Source organism: Schistocerca cancellata, chromosome 9 (assembly GCF_023864275.1).
Source record: "Schistocerca cancellata isolate TAMUIC-IGC-003103 chromosome 9, iqSchCanc2.1, whole genome shotgun sequence".
Taxonomy (NCBI): domain Eukaryota; kingdom Metazoa; phylum Arthropoda; class Insecta; order Orthoptera; family Acrididae; genus Schistocerca; species Schistocerca cancellata.
Window position 1 is genome coordinate 166,681,992 of NC_064634.1, and position 21,027 is coordinate 166,703,018.

The 21,027-nt window shown below is 43.2% G+C and overlaps 1 protein-coding gene across 2 annotated transcripts in view; it reads left to right on the plus strand.

Moving 5' to 3' along the window:
• The first annotated feature begins 858 nt into the window (after nucleotides 1-858).
• Nucleotides 859-21,027, plus strand: part of LOC126100237 (netrin receptor UNC5B) — a 345,034-nt gene continuing 324,865 nt past the window's right edge. For both annotated transcript variants that reach the window (XM_049910817.1, XM_049910818.1), the window contains exon 1: nucleotides 859-1,052. The gene's annotated coding sequence lies outside the window, so the exon portion shown is untranslated. The remainder of the gene's footprint in view (nucleotides 1,053-21,027) is intronic.

Sequence of the window (21,027 nt, forward strand, 5' to 3'; positions counted from 1 at the left end):
AAACAAAAACACGCATTCTTGAGGACTTTCGCCAGGGCACACCAGTGAAAGTATTGCATAACTCTGAAGCTGTCTTTCATTAACGCCCTTTTTTTTCTTTTTTTTTACATTTGTGTAACTACATAACATTTCCCGGGTACAAATGCTCTACCAGAGACGGCAAGCCTCATTTGAATGTTTAAAATCATGACAAAGAAGCTTCCGTTCCAAGGTACGCATTGCAAATAAAAATCTGAAAATCGAAATACAGTTGATGGGGGTTTGTTCATAAATTATAAATTATTGCGAATGATTAGGATTCTCTCTGTGCTAATGGCAGTAAAGTTTACTGAATGCGGGAAAGTTGTTGTCCTGGTAGCAAGAATTTATTCATGAGAGCGGGTGCATCCTGAGAAATTAGGTCTGTGTACTGCTGTGGGCATTAGCCAGTGACCAAATTGTCGTTGAGACTCACTTTTATTGACTGGCCGACGGTTGGAACACCCAAGCAAACAAGTCAGGACATAAGAACCATGTGTCCTAACATGTGATTACCCAAAATTGAAGACGCTTTCTTCAAAATCAGTCAAACTAAATCATTCTCACAAACATTAAGCGGTAGCTGTTTGGTTGCGGTAGAATTCAAAACCCAACTACACTCATAGGCTGCCAGTAACCTGATCCAAAAAGGGTTAGCGATGTAAAACCAGCCCCTCCGCTCGTGTGGTCGTGGCTCACTCCTACAAGCGTTCGAGTAGTTCGCCGTCTGACTGCTAGAGGGCACCAATTTCCAGGAGTGTGTCTTCGGAGCGGTTGGAGGGGGGATACTGGCTACCTGCTGGTTGCCCGGACTCGGCAGCTGGCGGGGGAGCACGCAACCGACAGCCTCAGGTATAGTCAGTCGTCTCGTGGCCGAGTGCGCGAACGGACGTTCCGAACCGCTGCCGGGAGGTGCGCCGGCGAAGTTCCTGGACCACGCGCGTGAACTGTGCAAGTGTGAACTAACAGGAGTGAGTGAGTGCATCAGAGTACAGCAGCTTCCAGTTACAATGACCGTCTGCATGCAGAGAAACGTATGTGAATATTTTTCTGTAGAATAACATTTCCTCCCGCGCCGACACTGTCAATCAACAAATTACACCGAGTATGTTATGTGACGCAGGGTTCTTTTTAATGGATCATTGACCAAAGTTTCTTCCAATCACATTCCCTTAAGAAGCGGAAAGAATGATGATTTTTGTTTGTCTCTGTACAAGTTATCAGTATTGTAACTTTTTCTTTCCGGGCACTAATAGATCGAAGAAATTTGCAGTTTTAGTGCTGAAAGCATATCCTTCAAATTTTCTCCAAAGACATTCGTGAGACAGGCGGCGTCGTTCTTAGGTGTTGGCCAGTTACCATCTACGGGCGTTTCTGTTACAATCCCTGTCAATCGAACAAGCGCCGTCCTTCTTTTGCATACTTCGGTTTTCTCATATTACTATTCTGTAAACGATCTCTTTTAGCAGGTAAACTTCATTTTTCCCGAGCGGTTCTAGGCGATTCACTCCGGAACCGCGCGATTGCTACGGTCGCAGGTTCGAATCCTGCCTCGGGCATGGATGTCTGTGATGGCCTTAGGTTAGTTAGGTTTAAGCAGTTCTAAGTTCTAGGGGGACTGATGACCTCAGATGTTAAGTTCCATAGTGCTCAGACCCATTTTTTTTTTCACTTATCCCACAACCAAACGGTAAATCATAGCTTACCATCTGCTTTACCTGCAACTAGAATTATGTGGGCATTTCATTTCGTACTTCTGTATATTGTCACGAAGTAATGAGGGGTATCGATAGGAGATCTGAAGTTGGTTACACATTTCTCGACAACCAGAACCCTTTTGGCACCGCCGTACCTCACAAGCGGTTTCTAATCGAACAGCGTGCCTATGGAAAACTGTCTCGTACGTGATTTCCTGTCAGGAAGGTCACAGTTCGCTTAACTGGCGGGAAGTCATCGAGTGAAAGCGAAATGATATCTAGGGCTCCCAAGGACGTATTGTAGGCCCTTTGTTATTCTTAATCTATATAAACGATTTAAGAGACAATCTGAATAGCCCTCAGATAGTTTGCAGATGATGCTGTCGTTTGCCGTCTGGTAAGGCCATCATAAGTTCAACTCGAATTTCATGGTGCGAAATGAGGCGATGGACACCATACAATAAAACGTGTACTGCCCTATAAAAAAAAAAAATCCCTTACACGGATAGTAGTAATCGTTGTCGATTCAACTAAATACCTAGGGACTACAATTACTAACAACGTAAATTGGAACCTTCATATAGAAAATGTGGAGAAGGCGAAACAAAGGCTGCGTTTTGTAGGTAGAACAGCTAGACGATTTACCAAATCTACTACAGAGACTGCCTCGACAACTCTTGTCCGTCCTCTACTGGAGTACTGCTGCGCGATGTCGGATTCTACCTGATAAGATTGAAGGAGAACATCGAAAAAGTTCAAAGAAGGGCAGCCCGTTCTGCATTTTCTCGAAATAGGAGAGAGAGTGTGACGAGTATGATAAGCGAACTGCAGTGGCAAATATCAAAGCAAAGACATTTTTCGTTGCAGCTAGATCGTTTTACGAAATTTCAGTAACCATCTTTATCCCCTGAATACCAAAATATTTTTTTGACACTCATCTATATGTGGAGAAATGGCCATTGTAATAAAATACGAGAAATTTATGTTACGGTTGTAAACATGGCTATTTCTCAGCCACCGTATACAATTTTCAAACATAGGAAATATACAGCCAAGTGATTCATCAGAATGAAATTTTGAGAAACCTTAAAATTGCATTGCGAGAAAGCAATGGTCAGAATTCAGAGCAGCTATGCTGAAGCCTTTCTGATGAAGACGCCCTTGGTAGGTGTCGAAACCTAGGTCAATTGTACCAAACAGGTATTTACAACCGGTTGGCTGTATAATTCCTATGTTTGAGAAATTAATGTTGACACGAAAAAATTTATGTTTTATGTTTTGCCACGCACTACCCCAGGCTGGAACAGTCGAGAAAGTCTGAAAATCATTCTATGAAAACTTTGCCAAACACTTAAGTGTAAATTACGGAGTAACCATGTAGATGTAGATCTTTACGTCGAGCTGTGTGCGTGAGGCGACTGACTCCGGTTCCACTGTAGCAGGCTGACTGATCTGTACCGTAGTCTGAGGTCTCGGCCACAATGGAAGGTGACAGTTCGGTTATCCGACGAGTGTGGCAGCCCGAGATCTACCTCATATTTAACACACTTTTCGTTGTAAATAACAGAAACCAAAAAAAAAGTTCGGATAAGCTGCATTGCATGTGATAGAAGCTTTCGTGGTGCATTCTGGCGCATATTATGTAGTACATATATCGTATATCAACCATGAAAAATGCAATGGAGGGCCACTACTAGCTGTTACACTGATAAAGTTATAGTTATGATTTCTTAATTGTTTGGCCAAAGACTACTACATTTTTCCATTTCTTCTACATTAAGAGGTAGTTACCAGTCTTTGCATTCGGATACTGCTTTGTCAGCATCTAACTGTATGTCTACAATCTTTCTTGAGTAAAACTCTCCAGTAGATAGCCATATCGTCACCTAAAAACTAATACTGTCGATTAACTCATCATTGTATAGTATCAATAATAATTCATTAGTTGTCTGCAGCGTACATTACATCCGGGTTAATTTACTTCTTTTTCTATGTCAATATATTTTCAGTATAATCGCAAACTTGGTTCTGTAAGCCATACGAACGTATTTTATTCAATAGACGTAGCTGCGAGTACGAATAAAAACCTTTCTGTATGTCTGCAGACAGCATATCCACCTGATTAACTATTTCTAGGGCAAATGTAATACCGTTTGAGGACCACGAGTTGCGACTCTAACGATCACTGTTTTCAAGAGTCCATGCACGTTTCTACAGGGCAAGTAGTTCCGATACGAACAGATCACAATTCTTCCGGATCATAAAGTCTTACTTGTATTCGCAGTTGCCTTTTTTTATTTAGAGTATTATTGTTCTGTTTTAAAGGTTTAAAATACGCCCTTTTTGCCGTGCCAGGCACATTAGTACAGACTATTTTGTACTCAAGGCACCAGCAACTTAGATTACACATTGTTACCGTAAAGAAAATTCCAAAAATTCTCCAAAATCTAAAAAAAATCTTTTAATTTTTTTTGAACGTGAATGAAAATTCTTCAAGGCCGCGTTAGCTGTAGACATGTTCCTTTATTAGGCAATACAACCGACTTCACAGCATTACAGGCGCATCTTCAGGTGATAATCTGTACTGAATACAAAAAGTGTCTTTTTTATAAAATGCTCGGGCCGCGTTCAGCTCCTAGTAGTACCTTTCAGTGACGCCTTCTACTGTGCAACTGTCACAACAGCCCACGATAATGGATACAGTATAAGAGCGACTCTCAATAGCCTGGTGCTAGAGCCTGTGAGGGGAGGACCATTTTTAAACTTTCATAGTTGTTTCACCACTGTCTAAGTTCTTTTATTGAAAATTTTCCAGAAAAGTTTTTTCTTCTCAATTCTTCCTGGTTTATAAGTAGTTCGCTTGCTGCCCCTTTTTTTCGTACATATGCTCAGCTACAGTCGGTTAAAAGAATTCTGTCAGTACATGTTCGTCTACATGAACTTTGTTTTATCCACCCGACAGAGATCTTGTCTGTTCTAACTGCACTCCTTTTTTTTGTGTGGACTTCTTTAATGAGCCAACTTTTTTAGATCTTGATTCTATTATAACACAACTTCGGTGGGTGATATCTTTCACTAGACTGTGCCTATTATCACTGTTAATGATCGATATGTTTTAATTTGCAGTGATTTGCTGCCGTCCCCTAGGTATTTTATTGGAGGGTTTCGGCCTTTTCGACGTCCAGTATACGGTGTATAAATTTCAGGTTTAGCCATTCGATGATCAGCCTTTTAAAATGACGGATACCGCCTTTGAAGTTTTGTTTTACCCAGCACTTTTTGTGCTGTATTCAGTGGGCTATTTTGTTTCCTTTCTTTCATGAAGCTATTGAATTTTTATGTTGGTATCTGCGGATCTGCTACACAATCTACAGCTTACCATGGCTTTGATGTTCTGGTGTTTGTCTCTTTCGTTTGTGCCGTGGTAACAAGCTGGTTTCTACCACTTTTGTCTAATTCCTCATCCAGTTTTCTTAGCAAGCACGGAAATAAGAACTGCAACACCACAAGTAATTATATTAGCCTTTTAAGAGGTTACGCAATTAATTTGTTTACAATATCAACGCTGGGATACTGTACATTCTCTCTAGGTTTATGAAGTGAAAGCTCGTACGTAAAAACTTATTCCTTCTTCTCGCTATTGCACACTACATATAAACAGCATTTTATAAAAACATCTTTTGTATACAATACAAATTATTATCTGAAGATGCACCTACAGCTAATGTGGTCCTGAAGAATTTTCATTAATTTTCAAAAAATATTTTAAAGTAGTTTTAAGATTATTACGGAGTCTTATGGAAAGTTTCGTTACGGTAACAATTTTGTTTATTTGCTGAATGTATGTCGCCTGATAGTTGTTTTAGGCACGACAGCGTAACTAAGATAGAAATTGTTATATTTTTACCCGTATTACGTTAGTGGTGTGTGTTGTGCGTGCGTGTGTGTGTGTGTGTGTCTGTTCACACGTTGATGTGGACACAGGTTAAGTCATTTTGAAAAATCGGCTTTACTGAATATTTGCTTAATGCTAAGTACAATGCCGACTACATGCAATGAAACTAACAATACTATATACTTACCACGGTGGACACGACTCAGATATGCTGAAGCGCATACAGATAGATCTTTAAAAAATCCGCCTTTATGGTTAAAAGAGAATGAAGATTTTGTTAGTCACAGTTAATTTAACACTATTGGAGACTTTTAGAAACTGGCTTAAATTTGAATGATCTTCTGTGTTATAAAAAATATTTGTTGCTGCCAGTCATGTTTTTCCTCTATTTATTTTCTGCACAACGCGTTTCGGGAAGTAATTCCTATTATCAAGTGCGTTTTTCGAGTGTTAAACATTTTAGAAGTAGTGTTTGCGATTTGTGAATGGATGCATTGTTCTGGTGCCTTTGGCATAATATAGAGTTGTGCAAAATACAGTAAAGGTGTGAGACTAATGTTGCTGCACACACACTGCAAACTTATCGCCTAAAAATGTCGTAATACACGAAAAATTCTGTTGGTAGTGTGTATTAGGTCTACTTTACGAAACGCGTCGTCCTAAAAATAAATATGGACAAATCGCGACGGTCAGCATAAAATGTTATTTTGTAACCAGCCACTTCTATGGAATGAAATAAACAATAATATAAGTGTAATACTGAAATACAATACGACTTCAAAGTAATGGTTTCGATATGTTAACACTTTTGTAACGTACCGGTATTCAAAGTCTTAATATGTTTAGGCCATAGGCTCTCATTCTCAAATACAGGGTGGTATAGTCTGGGTAATTTGCGGGCATGAATTACGATACATATACGTAAGTTTCCAACGTTAACACTTGTCTGTTAAACCTTTTAGATTATTTACGAGATCTGTTCAAAAAATTGCAGAACTTGTCCACAAAATTTTTCTACGCTTATCTTTTACTTATTGTGCATTGTCTCCTTCGAAACACTCTCCTCCACCATTGATACACCACTTTCAACGCAGTTTTCACTTCCGGAAGTAGTCTTGGTACGCCTCTTGCGGGATCACAAGAAGCACCATCTGCGAATTTTCTTTTACTTCGTCTATCGTTGCAAATCTCCAGCCTTTCAACGGGGTTTTCAACTTCGGATATAAAAAAAAGGAAGCAGGGGTCAGGTTTGGAGGATATGGAGGATGAGGCAGTACAGTGATTTCGTTTTTTGTGCAGTAGCAACAAAAGAAATGTGAATATGCGGACGTGTTATCGTGATGCAACCGCCATGAATTGTTTCGCCGCATTTCAGGCCGTTTCCTTCTCATATTTGATGGCAGGCGTCGCAACACGTCCTGATAGCGCCATCGTTTAACAGGTTGCCCCTGTGGCACGAATTCATGATAAACTACTATCAGCATGGCTCTGACATTTGAACTGACCAACGAGCCTTTTTTTTTTGCCTTGAAAATCCTTTCACGATCCATTGTGAAGATCGAACCTTGGTCTCAATATCATAACCGTGGCCCCATGTTTCATCACCAGTTATCGTTCGCTTAAGGAACATCTCTTTTTTGTCATTTGCACGATCCAAAAGCTCCTCACAGGTTGAAAGGCAAATGTCTTTATGGTGTTGACTCATGAGCCGTGGGACGAACTTGGCGGGAATACGATGCATTCCTAGATGCTGTCTCAGGATTTCATGACATGATCTAACTGAAATTTTACGTTCTTCTGCAATCTTTCGGACAGTTAGTCTTCGATTGGCACGCACAATTTCGTTGACGTTCCTGACACGAGCGTCGCCGGAAGACGTCGAAGGGCGTCCTGAACGAGGGTCACCTTTAACTTCCGTCCGGCCATTTTTAAACCATTCGTAACACCGAGTACGGCTTAGGCGCTCATCACCGAAGGCCCCCTGCATCATTTGGTATATCTCTGAAAAGGTTTTATCGAGTTTCATGCGAAATTTAATGCAGACGTTTTGCTCCTCTAATTCTGGCACGACCGAGCGAGGTGGCGCAGTGGTTAGAGACTGGACTCGCATTCGGGAGGACGACGGTTCAATCCCGCGTCCGGCCATCCTGATTTAGGTTTTCCGTGATTTCCCTAAATCACTTCAGGCAAATGCCGGGATGGTTCCTCTGAAAGGGCACGGCCGACTTCCTTCCCCATCCTTCCCTAATCCGATGAGACCGATGACCACGCTGTCTGGTCTCCTTCCCCAAACAACCAACCAACCAACCAATTCTGGCATCTTGAAATTCGCAGGCTGTGCGACGTAACGCTCTACTCAATACAGCACTGAACAATAACTAACAGACATACAACAATGAAACTTGCGGCAGTTACACATTAAATACAGGCGTGTGCACAGATGCACACTGCGTTTCACTTCAACACACCATTGGCGCGAAATTATGAATGTTCTGGAATTTTTTGAGAAGACCCCGTATCTTAATGCGAAAGATGGGGCTAGCGGCTGCGAGCGTCTCAGTGCGATTGATGTTCACGACAAAAGAATTAAACGAGCGCTTCTCACGAAGCGGCTGTGGTCTGCAGCCGATAGCAGTACGTGATATAAATGAGTTTCTTGCTTCCCTTCCTGTAAAAATTACTGTGTGTAAATGAACCAAAGCTACACCAACTCCTGGGGTTAGTTCTTCAATACAAGTTCTCCTTTATCTTCAAAAACAAAGAACTTCTTTCATATTTGTGCATTTTCTTCGCTATATTATACTTCTCATTTGATTTCAGGCATACTAATAGGAATACAAAACCCATTTCTTCTTGGTTACGGTTTCACACCACCCTTTGATGATGAAGTGGCTAATTTCTCGATAATGGCACAGTTATTGCCACACTCGTTAATATGGCGAAACATCACATAAAATTTGAAAAAAATGCGGTGAAAAGGGTTGTCACTGGCTACTTTAAGTTTCGTTCACCTTAGGTGATATGTTGTCGCAGGCAAAGTGTTGTTAACATATCGGATCGAAAGCCACATGTTACTGCCGTATGGGGAAAAGAGAAGTTGAACCGACTGCGTGCAAGTAGCCCGCAGCCCAGTGTTGTTCGTAGGTTTAATCGTAAACCAGTTCGTGGGAGTAGACGCATGTTTCACAAAATGGAAGGAAATTATAAAGAAGAACATATTCTGCCCAAACCGTTACACGATGAGAAAGTTGAAGCATCCATTCTTTAGAAAAAGACTTGACGGAGGTTTCTTTCACATGGATACCAATAGCCTGTTAAACGACGACCAAACGTCTCTTGAGTTCTTCAGGGCAAATATTTCCCAGCTTAACTATATCCTAGATCTGGCTAAAGATCTCAGGAAGGGTTCTTCAAATAGGTATTTGTATACAGGGCTATTACAAATGATTGAAGCGATTTCATAAATTCATTGTAGCTCCATTCATTGACATATGGTCACGACACACTACAGATACGTAGAAAAACTCATAAAGTTTTGTTCGGCTGAAGCCGCACTTCAGGTTTCTGCCGTCAGAGCGCTCGAGAGCACAATGAGACAAAATGGCGACAGGAGCCGAGAAAGCGTATATCGTGCTTGAAATGCACTCACATCAGTCAGTCATAACAGTGCAACGACACTTCAGGACGAAGTTCAACAAAGATCCACCAACTGCTAACTCCATTCGGCGATGGTATGCGCAGTTTAAAGCTTCTGGATGCCTCTGTAAGGGGAAATCACCGGGTCGGCCTGCAGTGAGCGAAGAAACGGTAGAACGCGTGCGGGCAAGTTTCACGCGTAGCCCGCGGAAAATTGGCTCATGCCACAACTGGAGACCGACAGCGCCGACTTCATCTTTCAACAGGATGGTGCTCCACCGCACTTCCATCATGATGTTCGGCATTTCTTAAACAGGAGATTGGAAAACCGATGGATCGGTCGTGGTGGAGATCATGATCAGCAATTCATGTCATGGCCTCCACGCTCTTCCTACTTAACCCCATGCGATTTCTTTCTGTCGGGTTATGTGAAAGATTCAGTGTTTAAACCTCCTCTACCAAGAAACGTGCCAGAACTGCGAGCTCGCATCAACGATGCTTTCGAACTCATTGATGGGGACATGCTGCGCCGAGTGTGGGAGGAACTTGATTATCGGCTTGATGTCTGCCGAGTCACTAAAGGGGCACATATCGAACATTTGTGAATACCTAAAAAAACTTTTTGAGTTTTTGTATGTGTGTGCAAAGCATTTTGAAAATATCTCAAATAATAAAGTTATTGTAGAGCTGTGAAATCGCTTCAATCATTTGTAATAACCCTGTATTTACTGACGAAAAATTAGCCACAACGCTAAGGTAAGGCAAGTCAAAAGGCTCTGCGCAGTACAGTGGTGTATCAACGCTTTTTGTTGCGGAACTATGAATACCATTTACAACGAACTGAAATTTGTTAGCCTATCAGGTTGTGCATAAGCTCTATGGTTTTTAGCAAATTTCACATATGGTAGTATTAATAGCTGGAGATGCTAAACATGCTGATTTTGTTTCGCCCGTTCTTCATAATTCCTGCTTGTGTTTTGCAAGGCAAGCAACTCAGTCCTTAATATATGCGAGTTCGACATCGTTGAGCGCCGACATGTTTGCTATGAAGGTTGAGTTCTAACCGACGCTTCTCGGATGTAGATATTGCGCATTATTATTGTGTTACCCTCGCACTTCCGCCCCCTGTACAAAGCTTTTATATATTAGTTATACAAAAGTAACCTTTAATTGTAAAAAAGGCAAATAATTTACAGAAATGTTTGATACAGCACTCGCGGCAGTATATCGTAAGATTTTACGAAGTAATGTTCATTGTGGCTACCTTTTGTAAATACGAAAAATGTCATATATCTAATCATTTTCCAGCCAAAATCCTAAGAACCAAATCTTGATGTATGGTGGCAACTGCTTGTGTTATCCGTTGTCGCAGCTAGTCGATGCTTCCTGGAAGTGGAGGAACAACACTGTGTCTTTAATGTAACCCCATACACAGAGGACCACTGGGGTTAAATCAGGCGATCATTGTGTCCAGGATATTGTTCCGTCACATCCAGTCCATGTCGCCACATTCCTACGGAGATACGCGACAACATCAAGATGATAAAGTGGTGGAGCGCCATTTTACTAGAAAATAAATTCTGTTCCCATATCCTATTGTGACTGAAGCACTAGATGAAGTTCAAGCAGGTCCAGCTACGATATGCCTGTTACAATTGACTCGGAAAAAAGGAAAGGACCATAAATCTTGTTACAGCTTACAGTTCAAAAAACATTTACCTTAGGCGAGTCCCGTATATGTTAGATTACGCGACGTGATTCCTGCTCACCCCCCAGCATCATGTCCGTTTACTTTACCGCAGGTGGCTTCGTCAGTGAACATAATTTCATATAGAAAATCATATTTAGTCTGCATTTTGTTAAACATTTCTACACTAAACTCAATTCGTTTTCCCTTGTAACTTTCTCTTAAAGCTTGCGGCAGTTCCAGTTTGTAGGCTCTGAATAACAAGCGTTTCCGTCAACCTTCCCACACCGTAACACTAGACATATTCAATTCTTAGCTGGCACGTTTCGTTGATTTACCGGGACTACGTATGTAAGGCTGCCAAACTTGTTCAGTTTCTGCGTCAGAGACTGCTAACCGACCCGGCATCCTATGTGGTACACAGTCAGTTTCGATGCAACAACAGTACGAATTAATAACAGTTTATATTTGAGGTCAGGGCTTGCGATATTTATTCCTGAACCGTTTCTGAACTTTACTAGCGCATTTGCATGAAAGCATAAACAACACTCCACATGCACTGCACCGTTATGCGACCCCATGATAACTGTTGAAATAACTCATTCGCGCATGCCATCTAGAGGGAACGTAGGGAACTAACGGTATTAGGCGGGAATAGAATCATTTCTGTATCCTTCTCACAATTAAAAGCTACTTTTGTATATTGTTTTGTATGTTAACCGGGAACCTAGAAACGAAGGAGAGGCTCCGTCCCCGCCGCAGCCACAGTGGTCCACAACCTCACGACGACTACAGCAGCCCACTTCACCCCTCCGCCGCCCCACACCGAACCCAGGGTTATTGTGCGGTTCGCCCCCCCCCCCCCCGCCCCCCAGAAAACGTCTCACACCACACGAGTGTAACTCCTAAGTTTGCGTGGTAGAGTAATGGTGGTGTACGCGTACGTGATCTTGTTTGCGCAGCAATCACCGACATAGTGTAACTGAGGCGGAATAAGGGGAACCAGCCAGTATTCGCCGAGGCAGATGGAAAACCTCCTAAAAACCATCCTCAGACTGGCCGGTTCACCGGACCTCGACACAAATCCGCCGGGCGGATTCGTGACGGGGACAAGTCGCTCCTTCCCGCCCGGAAAACCGTGCGTTAGACCGCACGGCCAACCAGGCGGGCTACTTTTGTATAAGTAATTTATTCCGAGAAAAGGGATGCTAAGTGAACTTCCTTTGCCGGCCGGGGTGGCCAAGAGGTTCTAGGAGCTACAGTCTGGAACCGCGCGGCCGCTACGGTGGCAGGTTCGAATCCTGCCTCGGGCATGGATGTACGTGATGTCATTAGGTTTAAGTAGTTCTAAGTTCTAGGGGACTGATGACCTCAGAAGTTAAGTCCCATAGTACTCAGAGCCATTTGAACCATTTTTGAACTTTCGTTATATCAGAAATGTCATTTTTTCCTTGTACATTGTAACGCACAAAATTTCGTAATATTTACCACTGTAATCGCAAAAACAGTGTATGTCTGTTACTATAGACATACAGACCCTGTATAAACAGTGACATCGTAATAATCAATTATATTAATAATTACATTCAACTTCCCTTACACATGAAAGTTTCGCTGCTCAGAATTTACCGCTCTTCGTGAATGACCCTATGGACACCTGCCAGTAGCAACGCTGAAGTGACACTCTTCTTGCCGTAGTGCATCATTAAGTGGCCTACAACAAAGCTGACATCTTCCCTGCGATGGACAAACTGCGAGGTAGAGACGTGACGTTTTTCTTGCACGTTGAACACTTCACGTGTATTTATCGGTGACGAAACTAAAAGTTGCCGTCTTATGACTTGACACGCGGGGGTGCTATGTCCCAATGGTAGTGAGGGAGTTAATCCACGGTTCTCAAAAAGTCTCGTAAGAAAAGCGTAAACCGACAGGTCGTCCAAGGCCTCGTTACTCTGGCACAAGGGTAACGCGTGCAGAAACCGCCCTCCCTAACTTTACCTGGCGCTGTTCGTAACTGGCGCCTGTCATCTCCAAAACATTGCATTTTACTTCGCCGACAGCGAGGACGGGATGCGAGAATAACAAGTAATTTTCGAACGGTTAGGCAATTTCGGCGGCGGCAGACAAGTTTGCAACACGTAATTACTTTACACGTCCCGGAGTCGCACGGCTCGCAAAGACACGCCGCCGCGCGCGCGGAGGACCGCTTTCAGGAGGAAACCTAATTAGGTCTTTCATAACACTGCCGATCGATGCTCTTTGGCGTCTCGTTAATGCACTTAGCGGGAGCCGGACGTACGTCCGAGGACGGCCTCCTCTGGAGATGAATATCCAGCCGCAGAGCAAAGGCGGTCGGCTGGCCGAGACAGAAGACACGCGCGCGACCCGGCTGCCGATGTAGACGACGCGCAGGAAGTTTATCGGGCTGTCATTCATATCTCCATGCCAGCCGGCGCTCGCCTGCGCCTCGTGTTATTCCAAGGCGGCACATCAGCAAAGTTTATCCAGCTTATTCTCGGCTCGGAGAACACAATGCGGCGCGTTTATGTGGTCTTGCCCAACTTCTGACTACACACACGACCGTAGTTCGTGTTTGACATCATCCACTGGCAATCACTTTGCATCAGATAGGCTTTCGTGTCGTCCCTATTCGTCCCATCAACAAAAAATCTAAGATAATTTTAGGTGTTTACTCAGTTCTTCCAACTACATGCTTGATGTATAGAGACGAGGCAGACGTTCGATCAAATAGAGAGACTAAATGAGCCCCTCCCTTCCCACACCCTTCCACCCTGAACCACGTGCCTTCCCAAGGTGGCGTGGCTTGCCCGCCTCAGTGAGGCAGATAGCCGTACTGTAGGTGCTACCACAACAAAGGGGTATTTGTCGTGAAGCTAGACTAATCCATCGTTTCTGAAGAAGGGCAGCAACATTTTCAGTAGGTGCAAGAGCAGTAGTGTGGATAATTGAAACAATAAGCCAAAATGGTCTTGCTATGCTGGCCCTGTGAGTGACTGAAAGAAGGGCGAAACTAAAGCCATTATTTTTCGCGAGGGCGTACGGGCTCTAGTCCGTGTTTTAGTTGATGATGGGATCCTCTTGTGTAAAATTTTCTGGAGCCAAGATTGTTCCTCTCCCTCCCCCCCTCCCCCCACCCCCCACACACATGCAACTTTAGATCACTGGGTGAGTACAATACAGAACGCTGTTTTATGAGCAAGAACAAAACTGAGGTTATCCCAGTCGGAATGTCAACTCCACTTATTGGGTTGGTGGTTCAGGGAATTTAAAAAAGGAAACGATTAGATTGAAATGAAATTTAGTGGCAACTAGACTTTTTCCTGCAGATTTGCCTGCATATGCATTTGACAAATGTGACACACATATATTGAACACATGTCCTTCTCCCCCTCTTGTTTCCATCTCTTCCTCCCTTCGTCTGACTGCCTCTATGTCTCTGTCTCTTCATCTCCTCCTTCCCTGTCTTTGTCTATTCCCTCCTTTCCCCCTCTCTGACCTATCTTCCTTCCTTTCCCCTGTGTCCATATACTCCTCCCCCTATCTATTTCCATCTCTGTCTGTCCTTCTTACTTTTCCACCCACCCACCACTCCTCCATACCTTCCACCTGCCTCCAACAGCCCCCTCCTCCCTTCTCTCTGTTCACTTCCTCTTCCCCTTGTCCATCTCTCCTCTATCTATCTCAGCCACTCCCTAGTCATGTTCGCCAGTACTTCTAGCCCCTGAATACATTTCAATAAATCAAGCCAACACTGCACCCACAACATGCCTGTCATGCAGGGCTGTCTACACATCACAGTGCAGTCATGGACTGTGCGGCTGATCCCGGCGTAGGTTCGAGTCCTCCCTCGGGCATGGGTGTGTGTGTGTGTGTTCGTCCTTAGGATAATTTAGGTTAAGTAGTGTGTAAGCTTAGGGACTGATGACCTTAGCAGTTAAGTCCCATAAGATTTCACACACATTTGAACATTTTTTTGAGCACATCAGAGGCTTGAAAATCATTTATGTGCCCCTGATGTGCAGGGCACCATGGAAAGCAGGTCGATGAAGCAGGCCGATACTACTCCAGCACAACATGCCTGTCATGCAGTGCAGCTTGTATGTTGTGGCCCAGAAAACGTTTCTTGCCCTTGACATGTAATGTAGGCTGCCCTGCAAAGGAAGTTGATCTGGCAGCCTGATGATATTGTTCCCACATAACATGTTTGTTGTACAGGGCAACCTAAACGCCAGGGGCTGCTCCTACTGATGCTGATACTCGTGAAGCCCACTGTTCCTGTTGGTTGAAACCGGTCCAAAAGTTTTGCGGTAATCTCATACATACACATGTACACTCTACAATATATAACAGAGGACAGATTAGTGACAGTGTCAGGGAGAACAGAACTTTTTGGTCAGGTGAGTATAGGGTTATAAACACAAGATCGAATCAGAGTAATGCAGAGGTAGCTCTAATAATAAGGAAATAAGAATGCCAGAGGGGAGCTTCACTGAATTTATGTTCAGACTGAAGACCACAACAATGAGGGAGTTTTAGAGAGGTTAAATTTTATAGTCTCGTCTCGGTTATTAGTGACTGAAGGCTACCCCAGCTGGACAGGATTAAGGATGGCAATTTGGTTTTTTTCTGTTTGAAGCAACTATCCAAATTTTTTCTCAGGCGATTCACTGCAATTGCGATTGACACCTACATATGGACTTGTGAACGGAAACAGCATAGCATTGAACATTCGTATCTCTCGGAGCCTCAAAAGCGAAATGACCGTTTACATACAGAGGGATGTTCTCCTTAAATAGACCTCGTTGCATGCCTTTTCCTTGTACCTCAAAACTTACGCTTCTGCGTCTATGAAGTTCATTAGACGTTAAATCAAGGCTTTGTAAAGTTTACCGAATGCTAGGAGGTATTATTTTCAAATTCTCTTCCAATGGTCGTGATGTAGCTTTTCGGAAGTTCCCTTCATTACCATTAGGCAAATTTCTGGGTACTATCTGCATCAACACCATAGCCGTACGTCTACCAGTATTTCTCAAATGGAGCTAGTAAAAGGAAATTCGTACATCATTGTTGGTTGGATGATTCTGAGAGGCAGGATCTGTCGCTTAATTGGAAAAGTTTTATTTCCTCACGAACTATCGTACCTTTCCTACGCAAAATGTGAGAGAGAGGTGTTGTAAAGATCCTTTGTTTGTGAAATACGACATAATTGTCGTTTTAGAGGATTTCGTGATTGATACAATAATTCTTTTTTCTCGCATTATTTAAATGGGCGATAATACATATGCCACACTCTTAAGAAGCTTACTCGGCTACAATACTGGATCTGGAGGTAATTGTAAATTACAGTTCTACTAGTGAGTGTACGAGTGAAACCTGTGATTGTCGTATGGTTTAATGGGAGAAGTGTACAGACTGAGTTAGGTGACAGTGGTGAGCGTGAGTGGAGGTTTAATGTCTCGTTTATGTTGTTGATAACGTGAGCGTTGTCAGCCGAGATTAACGTCCGCATCTGTCGACCGGATCATCATGAACCCCGTCACATACATTCACACCGAGAGAGACATACTGTGGAGAAGTTTAGCATATCACTCTAGATAGCGGCTCAAAGTCTGGGGATCAGAACAAACCGCAAATTCCTCTCCTCTTGGTAGTCAAATACTGGCGATAAAATTTGTTCCCTCCAGGGTTCGAACCAGCTACCTAATATAGCTACTGGAAAAGGTACTGCACTATTACTTCGTTTGTAATCAACTCTGTGTCGACGAGACTTAAGTGGCAGGTAGAGAATGAAAACTGCAGGGTATAAAAGTCAAGCAAGGAAATACATTTGCGTGATTTCGTGCAACTATTTCTAAAACTATTCGTCTGATTTACTGTTCTCGTGCTGCAACTAATGTCCTAAAAGTAAACAAAAAAACATCCTCGTCATGTATATGACTGACTAGAAACAGATATGTCATCACAATGTGTTTTGTGGATCTTTTGAAACTGTCCATAAAGAGGAAAGCTATCTTAACGATTATGATAATAGACTTTGTAACTGAGCAATTTATATCTTTCGTAACTGCTTCGCAGTGACAGATTTTTGCGATTCACAGAGAAAAGCAAGATTTGTCTGGTCCAGTTAATGCTTTCACGTTAATGCTTCCTCCTGTTAAGTGAAAAATATCGCATAATTGCCGTTTAAATTGTACGCCATCTCATCTCCAATTTCTTGCATTTTCCCCATTCACTTTCGTTATTCACTATGTCATAATTTTCATTCGCGCTGTTTCTCAATATTTAGTACCTTCTTCAGTACTATGAAGCTAAAATAAGTTTTGTTTTGAAACGTTGTGGTGACATATTGGCTCAGTTCTGCAATACCGAAGCTAGTATCAACAGCAAATAGAATTTATATTTATAAAACACAGAGCTACATTGGAAAATACCACACTCCCATCAAGAGAAGTCGAGCGATGTATGGTCATAATCCATGAAACTTTTATGTTACTCACGTTTAGTCCAGAACTGCGGTGGACATCTTGAGATGTGGTACTGGATCCACTGAGTCACTCGGAAGATCAGGAGCACCTCCGAAGACGTGTGGGCTATACACCAGTAACAACGGAGCCTCGTGGACTACGACCATACAACCCAGAAGATTCACCAGCAACTAAGACAGCTGGACCTGGAAAGCTTCATTGTATGAAAAGCACTAGAGTTGCGCTCGGGAAGAGCAGGGTTCGAATCCACATGTGACCATCCAAATTTATGTACTCCCTGGTTACTTCAAATTGTTCACAATAACTACTGGAACGGATATGTTGAAAAGGACCTGGTCGAATTCTTCCTAATGCTTTTCCAATCCTGTATTGTACTGTATCTCTATTGATCCCTTTGCTGACGGGATGTTAATCGATAATCTTCATTCCTTCTTCACTGCACTCTCATTAGTTCCATTCCGGAAATATGAGACTTATACAGAGAATGAATGACATTCCATAAAATATTAAATGCAGAAGTAAGTAAAGAAAGTAAAAAAGTCCTGCATTCTTCCCCTAGAGAGATCGACCGCCATGTCATCCTCTGTCAGTGACGACATCGGACACGGCAAGGAGGGCCACGAGGTCATCACACCGATTTCTCTCAAAAAATTTGAAGCGCCTAAGCATAAACATTCACTTTGTGATGTTGCTGTTGAGTGAAAAAATGGGTTGTAATTTTTGTTTTACACTATAAAACGAAGTCAGACACTCAAAATTTACAGCTTAGATGACAAAACGTCTGAAAATGGTCAACACTGGAGATTTCATGTGGAACGCTTGAGCGGTGGATATTTTTCATACACAGCTAAAACCCTACAGGGTTCCGCAGAGAGGGCACACCAAAAAAGCGACGAAGATTCGGACCACGATCAACAGGAACCTGAATCGAGACACCTTAAGAATGTGTTCTGGAAAAACAGATACAAATCATATCAAATTACACGAAGAGCTGCAAATCCTGGTAAACGTAGGCGCAAACCAACGAACGAAAAAAGACAAACCCACAGCATTCCTTCCATTTTGCAGAGCGACCTCGAGCAAAATTTGCACAAATTCCGTGGATATGTTATTAGACCAGTATTCCGCCATCCACAGAAAATTAAGGGTTCGCTGCGTCCAGTGAAAGACAGCCTGGAGTTGGGAGAACCTGGTGTCTACAGTGTGCCATGCGAATGTGGAGAAAATTACTCAGGGCGGGCAATATCGACACCGCAGCCCAGCGTTGCACTGATCACAGACTGCACATCAAGTACAGAAATCTTGAGAAATAAGCGGCAGCGAAACAGCCTTACGGGAGAACACAAACTAACTTTTAGAAAGTGAAGGTTCTTTCCCACGCATTGACATTCTTGGAGTACGTAACAAAAGACGGGACAGAAATTCGCATGTGCAGTAACAGTTTAAACAGACTATAATCGATGTAATCCTTTTGAGAGAGCCAGCAACTGTTTAGTTAACTAAGATAATTCTCATTCATTATTCCATCTCAATTCCACATTTTTAATTAAACTACATGTTTCGATCATTCTGGATCATCTTCAGTTCTAAGTATTTGCGCCAGTAACCCTTCTTCTCTACTCAGAATCACATATCACAGTACTCTGATATGTGATTTTGAATAGACAAGACGGACTGCTGATGAAGCTACTTATGTCTAAATATGGTCCAAATTGATCGAAACGTAATCTAATTAAAAATGTGCTACTGAGACAGAACAATGAACGATAATTATCTTAATTTCATCAAAGACCAGCGGGTTCAGTCTAAACGGGGCCTGGAGAGGAGCACTGGAGCGTCTTCAGAGAGATGCAGTCAAGAATGGTACATTCTTTGAAAGCTCGAGTTTTAATTCCTGTATAGCGCGGTCTGAATACCGAGAAAATTTTATTCAAGGATGCCACTGTGAAAAACGTTGATGTCAAGAAAATACACTACTGGCCATTAAAATTGCTAAATCACGAAGATGACGTGCTACAGACGCGAAATTTAACCGACAGGGAGAAGATACTGTGATATGAAAATTATTAGCTTTTCAGAGCATTAACACAACGTTGGGGCCGGTGGCGACACCTACAACGTGCTGACATGAGGAAAGTTTCCAACCGATTTCCCATAGAGAAACAGCAGTTGACTGGCGTTGCCTGGTGTTGTTGTGATGCCACGTGTAAGGAGGAGAAATGCGTACCATCACGTTTACGACTTTGATAAAGGTCGGATTGTAGCCTATCGCCATTGCGGTTTATCGTATCGCGACACTGCTGCTTGCGTTGGTCGAGATCCAATGACTGTTAGCAGAATATGGAATCGGTGCGTTCAGGAGGGTAATACGGAACGCCGTGCTGGATCCCAACGGCCTCGTATCACTAGCAGTCGAGATGACAGGCATCTTATCCGCATGGCTGTAACGGACCGTGCAGCCACGTCTCGATCCCTGAGTCAACAGATGGGGACGTCTGCAATACAACAACCATCTGCACGAACAGTTGGACGACGTTTGCAGCAGCATGGACTATCAGCTCGGAGACCATGGCTGCGGTTACCCTTGACGCTGCATCACAGACAGGAGCGCCTGCGATGGTGTACTGAACGACGAACCTGGATGCACGATTGGGAAGGCGTCATTCTTTCGGATGAATCCAGGTTCTATTTACAGCATCATGATGGTCGCATCCGTGTTGGCGACATCGCGGTGAACGCACATTGGAAGCGTGTATTCGTCATCGCCATACTGGCGTATCACCCGGCGTGATGGTATTGGGTGCCATTGCTTACACGTCTCGGTCACCTCTTGCTCGCATTGACGGCACTTTGAACAGTGGACGTTCCATTTCACATGTGTGGCTCTACGCTTCATTCGATCCCTGCGAAACCTTACATTTCAGCAGGAAAATGCACGACCGCATGTTACAGGTCCTGTACGGGCCTTTCTGGATACAGAATATGGTCGACTGCTGCCGTGGCCGGCCCATTCTCCAGATCTCTCACCAACTGAAAACGTCTGGTCAATGATGGCCGAGCAACTGGCTCGTCACAATACGCCAGTCACTACTCTTGATGAACTGTGGTATCGTGTTGCTGCATGGGCAGCTGTACCTGTACACGCCATCCAAGCTCTGTTTGAATCAATGAGCAGGCGTATCAAGGCTGTTATTACGGCCAGAGGTGGTTGTTCTGGGTACTCATTTCTCAGGATCTATGCACCCAAATTGCGCGAAAATGTAATCACATGTCAGTTCTAGTATAATACACTCCTGGAAATTGAAATAAGAACACCGTGAATTCATTGTCCCAGGAAGGGGAAACTTTATTGACACATTCCTGGGGTCAGATACATCACATGATCACACTGACAGAACCACAGGCACATAGACACAGGCAACAGACCATGCACAATGTCGGCACTAGTACAGTGTATATCCACCTTTCGCAGCAATGCAGGCTGCTATTCTTCCATGGAGACGATCGTAGAGATGCTGGATGTAGTCCTGTGAAACGGCTTGCCATGCCATTTCCACCTGGCGCATCAGTTGGACCAGCGTTCGTGCT